The sequence below is a fragment of the Somniosus microcephalus genome, chromosome 10 (genome assembly GCF_052327205.1).
Source record: "Somniosus microcephalus isolate GS21.2 chromosome 10, FLI_Smic_1.0, whole genome shotgun sequence".
NCBI lineage: Eukaryota > Metazoa > Chordata > Chondrichthyes > Squaliformes > Somniosidae > Somniosus > Somniosus microcephalus.
Window position 1 is genome coordinate 159,528,740 of NC_140996.1, and position 12,251 is coordinate 159,540,990.

General features: G+C 43.2%; 1 protein-coding gene across 6 annotated transcripts in view; it reads left to right on the forward strand.

Moving 5' to 3' along the window:
* dync2h1 (dynein cytoplasmic 2 heavy chain 1) overlaps nt 1-12,251 on the forward strand; it is a 996,931-nt gene that overhangs the window by 532,609 nt on the left and 452,071 nt on the right. The window lies entirely within an intron of this gene.

Consider the following 12,251-nt stretch of genomic DNA (forward strand, 5'->3'; position numbering starts at 1 on the left):
CAATTTTTCTCTCAAAATCTGTCTGTTTTATTGTTGCTCATTAAAATTTAAAATTGTAATGTTGGTATTTCTGATATTGCTTTGTGACTTGTTTGTATTCAGAGATAAGATCTACAGAATCTTATTTCTCCTCCTTCCAATTTTAGAGAAGGCTAGGCATTGACTCTATGTCATGATGGGTATCTAGGAACTTTCTGCTTATGCAGTTGGGAGTTTTCGACCATCTTCAATCAATATTGAATCAAATTGCAAAGGAAAATGCAGTTGTTTCTTGGTCGAGTTTACAGGCAGTGTACTTCTGTAGAGAGTTACCTGTGGAGCTTCAGTGCATGCACAGAAACCAATTGCGTGGTGAAAGGCTTTTATTCACAGAAATAGCAGTACTCATAGTCTACAATGTAATAATACAACTCTTGATAAATCACACCCCCTAAAATTCTGGTAATTGTCCTGGGTAGTCTTGATTTTAAATACCCATTCCTCCATATTTTAGATGTTAACCTCAACTGGTTTAACAGGGGTGTTGCTGATGGCCTGCATCGCTTCAATGACACAGAATTACAGCACATGCATGGGTCTGAGACAAGATCGATGTACTTTAATCAATCCTCTCTATTAACTGAAAAATATAGAGTTCCAGTGTAATGGTATAGTCTTTTTTCTTGGTAGGTGACACCTTGAGCAAAGAATGGGATTTGTACATCACTAGAATCTGAAGCAAGTATCTATCATTTAACAGAAGAGCCTTCGGTTAGGGAACTGTTTGGTGCACCGTAGGCCCAGATCCTAATTAAGCATATAAAAAGTTACTTCTGAAACCTTTTGAGCTGCGTTATTATTGGAGTGAGATATTCGCATAACATTTACAGACGTAGGAATAACATTTACATTTTAATATTTTATTTATATGTGCATAATTTACATTAAACACTGGCTGTCATGTTATCAAAATAACAGTAACTGCTGCTTTAGATTTTAATTCAATAGTCATGTCTCTAAAACATATGTTTGCCTGCAGCTAAATAAACTTACCATAATCCCTTCATTTACTATGGGAAATAGAATGTAAAGTAAAATATAGATGTTGCAATAATTTTAAAGAACCAAGGTCACCTCTAAAATATTGATATACTTTATTTCACCATGTTCATGAAATGTATGCTAAATGATGGAAAACTCCATTATCCAAATATTCTGTGTGCCATTTGTAGTGCCTGTTTTTTCTTTATATTTGGTTTGCCGTGCTTTGCTCTGACATGGAAACTGTTTATTGTGGTTTTGTGATTTTTGATCTTTGTATACTGAATCCTTAGTAAATATACATACATAACAATAACATTTATCAAATATTGACTATTGGTTGGTTGATCTAGCGACAGAAGTTTGCTTATTAATGGATGGAGAATTGTGGTGAACATGCCTGCGATTTCCTGATATATTCCCTGGTGGGCGAGACTCCTTATTTGGAATGTGATTTGCTAAAATTGGCCCTTTAATATTAGATTTGATTTTGTTGTCTATTTAGGTAGGAGTTTTTGGGTAATTGAATATAGATGGTGAGAGAAGGCATACAGTGAGATGCAGCATGTGGCGTGGTTCTGAGCCATACAGCTTAGAAGTGTCTCGGGTTCAATTCCCAGTGTGCGCTGAGTTAGTTGATCACAACCAGGACACCAGTGAAGACAATGGAATAGACTTCATTGTCCCCCAGACTCGGAAGGGGAAAATCAGGCTATGTTACAATACAGTGCCACCTGCTGGAAAATGTGCAAGTGTGGAAGTTGCGTGAGGATAGGATTGGGCTTAGTCAAATAACCAACAGACACTCGCTGTTTAGTCTCACACAGGAAAGATGACTACTTGGATGAGGTGTGGGAGGGCTGCTGGCTCCTGTGGTGCTACACCCCACATACATCAAGAGGAGATAAAAGAAAATGTGTGAAAATTGGAAATAATTCAAAAGCAGCTGCAAGACTGAAATTACTGTTGGAAGTAATAGTAGATGACTGCTTCAAGCATTTGTATATCACTCCCCAGCATGCTACTTTAACGGAGGCATTAACTCATTTAAAACAAAAAAGTTAATGTCTGCATTAAAATAACACACTGGGGAATGTCATATGAACATTTGCCTACTACTATTGCCAAAAGTCATTTTTAACTCTAATTCTTTATTGCAGCATGGTCTTTCCATGGTAACATGTTGCCACTGAAGATGAGTTTTTGGAGTTGGTTGTTCCACAATCACCTCACCCAAAATCTCTCTCTCTGACATGCTGTACCATTCTTTAACATAAATTTATTCATGAAGAATAAATGGAAGTAATGTTTAATATTGTAAAACCATTGTTGGAAGAACATATGCCCGCTTCCTATGAAGAGCTGGCTGTTCTTAAACGGGTTTGGGTGCGACATGATTATTAAGTGAAGCTTGCTGAATTTGACAATTGATCCAGTGCCAAAGCTTGACAACATACTGACAAACTAGTCTATAGGCTAAATTCTATTCTAATGTTCCTCAAAGATTTTATTTTTGATGTGTGTCCTATCAAATTTTGCCTCAAAATATTATCCTTTACTGCACAATAGGCTTTCTAGTCACAGGAAAAAAAGTACTTTTAAAGATTTTTTAAATATTCTGTTTCATTGTCTAATCAGTTACATGACAGTAAACGATCTAGGAGATAGCTGCCACTTTCTATTTTTGTAGATTTCACTGGTGCTGGGCAAAGGCAGTACAGGCCTTTCGAAATCAGAAGAGAAAAACACCCTCCGGATTATTAGGCATCATTTTAGTTTTATTAATTAGTCTCACAACCAGTGTTAACAGAGATTTTGTGTTAACAAGGAAATACTATGTAACCTGTGTAATGTATTAAAGAGATTTTAGAGTGTCAGGTGCATACCAATTATGATTGAATATTATACTTACCATCTATTTCACTGGCATATTTACAGTTCATTGCCTGTGCAACTATTGTAATAATCAGCAATGTCCAGAGAAATTCCTCAATTTTCCACTTCTCGGGATGACATCTTGTCACATAAGCTTCCTAATTTCCCTGTGGCAACAACAGAGAACCGTTTCTAAAAAAAAAAATTGCCTTGGTTGAAGTTTCTTGATGTTTTACGGTGCAGTCATTATACTTACATACTTATCGATGGTCCTCTCCATGAATCTATATTTCCACAAAGAATGGAAGCCTTTTTCTTTCAGTGATGTACAAGCAGTAACTTATGCCAGGAATGCCCTCATGATGTGTGTGTCAGTTTCCCTAGCAGTACCCGTGTAACAGTTTGACTTCTGACACCAAATATGATTTGCAACTACTCCTGTTTATTTCAAGTCCAGATACACATAGATAAGGGCCTAGAAATTCGCCTCGGGTGGTGTCGCAAAATAATGGAACTGAGTATCAGGCGCTGCATATAACGGGCGGCCGATCCGATACCGATTTGCACCACCGCCCGAGACTATTTTCTAAGCCAATATCTTTAAGCTGTAGACATAATGAGAAATAAACAATACTACAGCGTGGTCTTTCCCCTGGTAGAGACGTAGTTCCTTTCCAATCCTGACTCTCTATAACTTGTTAAGAAAAGCTTGAGATCTTTATAGTCCAATTCCAATTCCAATTCAAATGCTTTATTGGCATGAAAGTTTACAGAGAACCATATTGCCAAAGCTTACATAGCAAAAAGGTACAGTTTTCCAACATTCTGTAGGTGTCAATCGATTTGACATTTGTTGGGTACATACAATATTACTTTTAAACAATATTAATTTTAAACAGTCTTTGTACTTCATTTGGTACGTTCAATATTAATTTTAAACAGTCTTAATTTTAAACAGTCCTCAGGTTGTGACATGTTGTTACATATTTGGCCCCAAGGTATGGTCTGTCTCCTTCTCCTAGGACTAATCTCAATTTTGACAGGTCATCCAATTCCTTGAAATCTGGGGTTGTTTGGCTTAGCTTGTTGAATAATATGTTTCTTGATGTGTTGAATTTTTTGCATTTTAGGAGGAAATGCATTTCTGTTTCAACCTCGCCGGCCAGACATTGATCGCATATTCTATTCTCTCTAGGCTGCCAGGATTTCTTGTATCTGCCTTTTTCAATTTCCAGTTGGTGGTCGCTTAGTCTGTACCTGGTGAGGGTCTGTCTCTGTTTTGTGTCTCTGATGGTCGTGAGGTAGTCTGCCAGTTTATATTCTCTTTTTAGGGCCCGGTAACATTCTAATCTGCTTTGGCTTTTGGTTATTTTGTTCCAATGTTCCAGGTAGGTTTCTTTGCATTGTTTAATGATTTGGTTCACTCGGATTGGTGTTTGGACGGCTGTGTTGGTCTGGGGCTGGTCAGGGTCCGGCTGAGTACTTAGTTTCAGTAGCAGCTGACTCAGGGGACTCTTTTCTGGGTTTAGCTCTTGGGTCTGAAAGGCTTTGAAATGAAGGGTGTCTGGGGAGCTAGATTTGAGGTGATTTAGGAAATTTAGTGCTCGTTTTTGGATGTTTATTATCAGTGGGTATCTGCCTAGTTCGGCTCTGCATGCATTTGTTGGCGTTTTTCTTTGGGTCTCTTTCTCATGAATACTGTCAGTGATAATTAATTATGGCATGACAAGTGTTATTGTGAGCAAGATCCCCCAGAAAGGATGTAGTTCCTTCAAAACAACAGATGCCAACTGTTGTCATCGTCCTGTTCTTCCATTGTTACATTCCTTATCTCAAAACTGCCTTGGCTAACTGTTTCCCAATGTGGTCATGAAAAGAAGTCAAAAGACACAAATCTTACAGATCCTGTCCTTTCAGCAAATGCCCAAACCACAGTGTCAGCTAAACTGTACCCTGACAAATCAAACCCTAAAGCATGCTGGGAACAAACAACTTTTTAAAAAATTCATTCTGGGATGTGGGCATCACTGGCAAGGCCAGCATTTATTGCCCATCCCTTATTGCCCTTGAGAATGTGCTGGTGAGCCGCTGCAGCCCTTGTGGCGAAGGTACTCCCACAGTGCTGTTAGGGAGGGAGTTCCAGGATTTTGACCGAGTGACGATGAAGGAACGGCGATATATTTCCAAGTCAAGATGGTGTGTAATTTGGAGGGGAACTTGGAGGTGGTGGTGTTCCCATGCGCCTGCTGCACTTGTCGTTCTAGGTGGTAGAGATTGCGGGTTTGGGAGGTGCTGCTGAAGAAGCCTTGGCGAATTGCTGCAGTGCATCTTGTAGATGGTACACACTTCAGTCACAGTGCGCTGGTGGTGGAGGGGGTGCCAATCAAGTGGGCTGCTTTGTCCTGGATGGTGTCAAGCTTCTTGAGTGTTGTTGGAGCTGCACTCATCCAGGCAAGTGGAGAGTATTCCATCACACTCCTGACTTGTGCCTTGCAGTTGGTGGAAAGGCTTTGGGCAGTCAGGAGGTGAGACACTCACCGCAGAATACCCAGCCTGTGACCTGCTCTTGTTGCCACAGTATTTATGTGGCTGGTCCAGTTAAGTTTCTGGTCAGTGGTGACCCAAAGAATGTTAATGGTGGGAGATTCGGCAATGGTAATGCCGTTGAATGTCAAGGGGAGGTGGTTAGACTCTCACTTGTTGGAGATAGTCATTGCCTGCCATTTGTGTGGAACGAATGTTACTTGCCACTTATCAGTCCAAGCCTGAATGTCGTCCAGGTCTTGCTGCATACAGGCATGGATTGCTTCATTTTCTGAGGAGTTGCGAATGGAACAGATCACTCTGCAATCGTCAGTGAACATCCCCACTTCTGACCTCCCTCACTACTGCACCGGAGTGTTAATCTACATCCCAGGGTACTTAAGGAAGTGGCCCTAGAAATAGTAGATGCATTGCTGGTCATCTTCCAGAACGCGATAAACTCTGGAACGGTACCCATGGATTGGCGGGTAGCTAATGTTACCCCACTATTCAAAAAAGGTGGTAGACAAAAGGCGGGGAATTATAGACCGGTAAGCTTGACATCGGTAGTGGGGAAAATGCTAGAGTCCATTATAAAAGATGTAATAGCAGAGCACTTTGAAAGCAGTGACTGGATCGGACAAAGTCAACATGGATTTACAAAAGGTAAATCATGCTTGACTAATCTACTGGAATTTTTTGAGAATGTAACTGGTAAAATAGATAAGGGAGAACCTGTGGATGTGGTGTATTTGGACTTTCAGAAGGCTTTCGATAAGGTCCCGCATAAGAGATTAGCGTGCAAAATTAAGGCACATGGGATTGGGGGCAAGGTATTGACTTGGATAGAGAACTGGTTGGCGGACAGAAAGCAAAGAGTTGGAATAAACGGGTCATTTTCTGAGTGGCAGGCAGTGACTAGTGGGGTACCGCAAGGATTGGTCCTAGGACCCCAGCTGTTCACAATATATATTAATGATCTGGACGAGGGAATTGGATGTAATATCTCCAAATTTGCAGACGACACAAAGCTGGGTGGGAGGGTATGCTGTGAGGAGGATGTCGTGAAACTCCAGCACGATTTGGACAGGTTGGGTGATTGGGCAGAAACATGGCAAATGCACTATAATGTGGATAAATGTGAGGTTATCCACATTGGTGGCAAAAACAGGAAGGCAGATTATTATTTGAATGGCAATAGATTGGGAGAAGGGGAAGTGCAAAGAGACCTGGGTGTTCTTGTACATCAGTCGCTGAAGGTAAGCATGCAGGTGCAGCAGGCGGTTAAGAAGGCAAATGGTATGTTGGCCTTCGTAGCAAGAGGGTTCGAGTACAAGAACAAGGATGTCTTGCTGCAGTTGTACAGGGCCTTGGTGAGACCACACCTTGAGCATTGTGTGCAGTTTTGGTCGCCTTACCTGAGGAAGGACGTTCTTGCCATGGAAGGAATGCAGCGAAGATTCACCAGGCTGATACCTGGGATGGCAGGAATGACGTATGAGGAGAGATTGTGTCGATTGGGCTTATACTCACTGGAGTTTAGAAGATTGAGAGGGGATCTCATCGAAACCTATAAAATTCTGTCAGGCCTGGACAGACTAGATGCAGGAAGGATGTTTCTGATGGCCGGGGAGTCCAGAACCAGGGGTCATAGTCTACGGATAAGGGGTAAGCCATTTAGGACTGAAATGAGGAGGAATTGCTTCACCCAGAGAGTGGTGAACCTGTGGAATTCTCTGCCACAGAGGGCGGTGGAGGCCAGTTCATTAAGTATATTCAAGAAAGAGTTGGATATATTTCTTGAGGCTAAAGGGATCAAGGAATATGGGGAGAAGGCAGGGACCGGGTACTGAATTTGGATGATCAGCCATGATCTCATTGAATGGCGGAGCAGGCTCGAAGGGCCGAATGGCCTACTCCTGCTCCTATCTTCTATGTTTCTATGTTAGCCGAAAATGTTGTGCTCTCTGGAGTGTTATTGACAAATATTACCAAAACCCTAAACCTACGTATATGCTAGGGTATCATACACCCGTGACTCTCTTATCCACACCGATGCAGGATTAAGGTGGAATTTATACAAAATTTGATTGTAAGTTGGTGACGTTGTCCTACAAATCTCAATATATGTTTTTTTCCCCCTGAGTTTAATGCCAGTCACTCTTTGATAGGTGACAAATGCTAGGATCTAAAAGCCTGGCTCACTATCCAGTGCCAAATCCTCTACAACTAATATAGCGCACACATTGTGATGTTCTTAAAAATTAGAATGAGGTCTTTTGATTTCATGGGGTGGGGGAAAAGCACACTATGGCCCTAAGACGATTGCTTTGGTGAAACTTTCATCCTGCCACAACATGGCAACCTTGTGTACAAGAGGACGACTGTAACACACACATTGTGAATTTTATGCTTCTATGTTTTCTTACTCCAATGTGGAGTCGGACCATAATTATGGGCCAGTGGAAATTTCAGGATTCCCAATGTCTATGAAGTACTCCTTGAAGTGCAGGGAGACTCCCTCTTGTTCATCTGGTGTAAGTCGTGTAGTGGAGACTGTGCCCCCCACCCCCCTGGCCAACTCCCAAGATTTTTTCCTTTGGCACATTTTCATTCTGCAACTTCTTCAATCCTCATACATCTAGCTTCTTTACTCCTTTCGAGTGGGCTTCTGCGTATAGGACAATTTCTTGTCATGTCTTTAAGAAGTAACTGGTTAATGGTGCTGCGGTTAAGTTTTCATTATTTTGGTTTTGTATTGGATCACGTCAACCACCAGAAACTTCAGATTTCTCACTGCAGTGAGCTTTCCACTTTGAGAACTTGTTGAGGCACTACCATTTTTTTTCTCCTGGTTTATGTTTCATACCTTGGATTTGAAGTATCCTTTTACATTTCCACATCACTAATCTGTATGCATCGAAATGGCATCATAGGCTGTGATTTTGCTGACCACGGCGATTCCGTGGTGGGCAATGTCGGTGGCGGGTCCCGACTCTGCCGCTGTCTCCATCCCGCCCTCTGAAATGAATTTCCCTTGATTGTTAAGCCCGCCCAGCGTGGTTCCCGGCCAATTAGAGGAAGCGGGTCTGGTGAAATCATTTGATGATGCGTCATCAGCCAGTTTCCTTAAAGGGACCATGTCCAAATTTAGTTGGACATTGTGCTTTCCGTGTTCTACAGCATTGAGGTGCTGTAAACATTGACGAGCACTGCACAGAGGTGCAGGGCTGCATCCAGGTTCTCCCATGACTCCCACCATATGCTTATGGAGGGAGTCACAGCACATAGCTTCCCATGGGCGGAAGAGACCTCCCCAGGACACCAACGCAGCCTGGTTGCACATTGCAGAGGAGGGCACAAACAGGGAAGTGGTCAGGAGGACCCGGGTGCAGTGACGCAAACGTTTCAATGATCTCAGTAGATCACGAAACGTTAGTACAAAACCACACTCAACTTCATCCTGCTGTGCCTCTCATCACATCCCCATCACTCTGCCTTCCCTACCCTACTCCTGCACATCCTTGCTCACACCAACTTACCTTGCACCTCCTCCCATCCCTCGCTCTCTATCTATATTTTCACATCCCCATCGCAATAGCCACCCCTCACATTCACCCTCATCCAAGTTAAATCATACCAACTAACAGCACACAAGGGTAGGCACTTGGGTGGTTTATGCAATGTCCATGTAAAGTTTCTGTTAATGTGGTGTCAAACATTGAAACCTTTATTTTCAACAATTTGCGTTATTCAACAGATTTGTGTGCACCTTTAGAAGTGGCTTAGTGAGTTGCAATGAATGGTGAGACATAATGGTAACCGCCCCCGCAATGATGATGAGTGTGAAAGGAATGGCTTGGGCATTGTACGGATGCTTTATGGTGTTGGTGCAGGGTGGTGCTAACCTGGTCATCATGTGGCAGCCAGGGTGTACAGTGTCAAGTGAAGTAAACCTGGCCATGGTGAGGCCATCCCTGGCCTCCCGGGCAGCAATGTGGTTGGGTGCTGATGCCCTCTCTCCTGTGCAGCATCAGGTGATTGCAGAGAAGGTTGGTGGTGTTGTTGGTGCTGCTGCTGTGCCTGGTGCTGCTGGTGTTGGGGCTGATCTTGGTGGAATTCTGAGGACCCAGGTGAGAGCATAAAATGCTGATGGAATAGTTGGCAGGTGAAGTAGAAATGACAGAAGCAATCTGTCAATGGTGAGAGAGGTAATGAGCTCAGACTGGATGTGACTTGTGCAAAGACTTGCAGCATGGTGAATCTGTTGTGGAAACGCAGTGAGGAAGAGCTTGTGGCTGAGGGAAGATATTTCTGTAAGGTGGGAGCTTTTATTCTATATTTGAAGCTGCCAACTTATCGGCTGATTCAATGGCCACCGACCTCCCGCCTCAGCTTTCAGGCTTGGTCTAACAACAGCGTGAAACCCGTGGGTGAGCTGTCAAATTCAGAAGGTCAGTTTAAAATCATTGTTAAGTGGCTGTGAACAAGCCACTAATCATTTAAAATGGCTCCCCCACCGCTGCGTGTCGAGTCTGCTCAGCATTCACAGACCCGACATTTGGTAAAGGCGCGTGGTAGCGGGGTCCCGACCCGCTGAGGAAAAAAACACTTTCCCACCTGACCTGCCACTGATTGCACCCGCTGACCCTACCCCGGAAAACCTTGGCCATAACCTCGTTTGTGTTTGTGGAATTCAAAAATATCTCATGGTAAAGTGAATCACGTTAGAAATGCCTTAAGGCGAAGAGGAACGAAATGTCAAAATAAAATTATGCCTCAAAGCATAAATGTGAATTGTGCCCCACATAAGCCTCAAGGCAACAAAACATTGTATAATTTAGCCTTATATTCTGGTATAACATTATCCTGCAGACACATTCTACAATAATGAAAAGAAACCGGCTTGGCTGCAAGGCATCATTTAATTTACACAATCAGTGGATTTAGCTTTCAGGAAGGATATATTTTTATATTTCACACTGTTGGAGTGCTATGCTTCATTGCATTTCCCCCCTCTCCCTTAGTATCAAATTGTAAAAATCTATAAAAACTGTTAGCAGTCGTTAATTTATGCACTTCAGTCAAGTGGCCCAGAAATTCGGGTCGGGGAATTCCCGCAGGTGCAAGCCCCCGACCTGCACTTACCTTGCGCGCCGGCTGTTGAGCTGTGGGCCCCCGTGGAATTCCGAACCGGGGCCTGGTCCAGCTGCCGGCGCGCAGTGCTTGCGTATCCCAGGGGCGCAGTTAGTTCGATGCGTCCCCTGGGATCACATGGGCCATGGGGAGCCAATCGGAGCAGGGAATGCTCCATTCATAAGTCTGACAGGAAGTGCTGTCAAGACTTATAAATACTACGGCCCCAAAATAGCACTAAATCTTCAAATACATTTTTTTTTAATCACATTTTTTAAATAAACTAAAAATTACATGAAATAACTATTTTAAACAATAATTTAAATTTTTGAAAATTTTTTATTTTCTAGCGGGGCTAAAAATAAACTTACCTTGCTTTAAAGTATTTAAAAATAATAAACCTGTGGAAAAAATGTTTTAATTTTAATTAATTCACCACTTACCTTGTAAAAAGCAGGCCTTACACCTGCTTTTTACATTTCTAAATTCTGCAGGCTTACGTTCCCGAGAAAACCTGTAAAAAAGACCGAAATTCGATGCGCACGCACAGCCCCTCCTGCGCACGCGTTCGACCTCTGAACCCCTTCGTTCAGAGGAACGGAAGTGCCGGTTTCCCGCGCATGCGCAGTGCATGCAGGAAACCGGCACTTCCATTGGGCCTATGGGTGAGTACCCCGTGCGTACTCACCCATGGAGACCCGAATTTCTGGGTCAGTGTATTTAACAGGATCAAATACATTTAAGGTAACATAAGTCAATTATATGCATGCGCTGAAAATTCTGCTTTTCACCAAAGAGTCATAATTTAACCCCGAGTAAAATTACAGTATAATTTGCTGGAACATGCAAGTGAGTGTGGAGTTTGTTATACTATTGCAAAATGATCATCTTCTTTCTTATATCTATATATAATAAAACGGTTGGTCTTTCTGTCGTTCTGTCTGTCTGTCTTTCTGTCTGTCCGGCTATACAATCAAAAGTTATAGAGCGTACCTACACATATGTTATATCAAAAGAAAGCTTATCATTAGGGGACTCTAATAGGCATATTTACTTGTTGGTCAGACAAAAATTGTTCAGACAGTATACAAAAAAGGTTCAAAAAACGGCAACATTCCGCTCATTAGCGTTGAGTGACGTGATGGTTGACCAATCGTACAGGGGATTAACCTGATGGTTGACCAATCGGTGCGTCACGGGGGGGCGTTTCATTGCGTGTGTGGGCGGGCCTAATCCTTCTGAGCTGAGGTGAGTGGCCGCCATCTTGATTCCGAACTATTGATTTCTTTTTCCCACTTTCTGCGTGTAAATATAGATTTCCAGCAAAAAAAAAAGTTGCTTTTAAAATTAAAAAAAAATCCTTTTGCAAAGGGGACTCGGGCTTTCCCCCCCTCGGCGGTGGATGAGTTGCCTGCAGGCCTCGGCCTCTCCTCGCCAGCCACGCCCGAGCTAGGCACTGCCCGTCCCGCCCCGCGATCGTCGCCATCTTGGTAAAGGCTGGCGGCGCGGGACTGAGCCGAGCGTAGCCATCGCCACCATCTTAGTAAAGGCTGGCGGGGCGGGAGTCAGCTCGCGCGTCGTCAGCGGCGGCCCGGAGCGCGACCTCAGCTAAGTTGAGTCCGGCCGGGCTGCACGTGCTAAGCCGCGCACTGGCCAGCCCTGAGCCGCTGATCCGCACACGGTGGCTCCGGCTCACC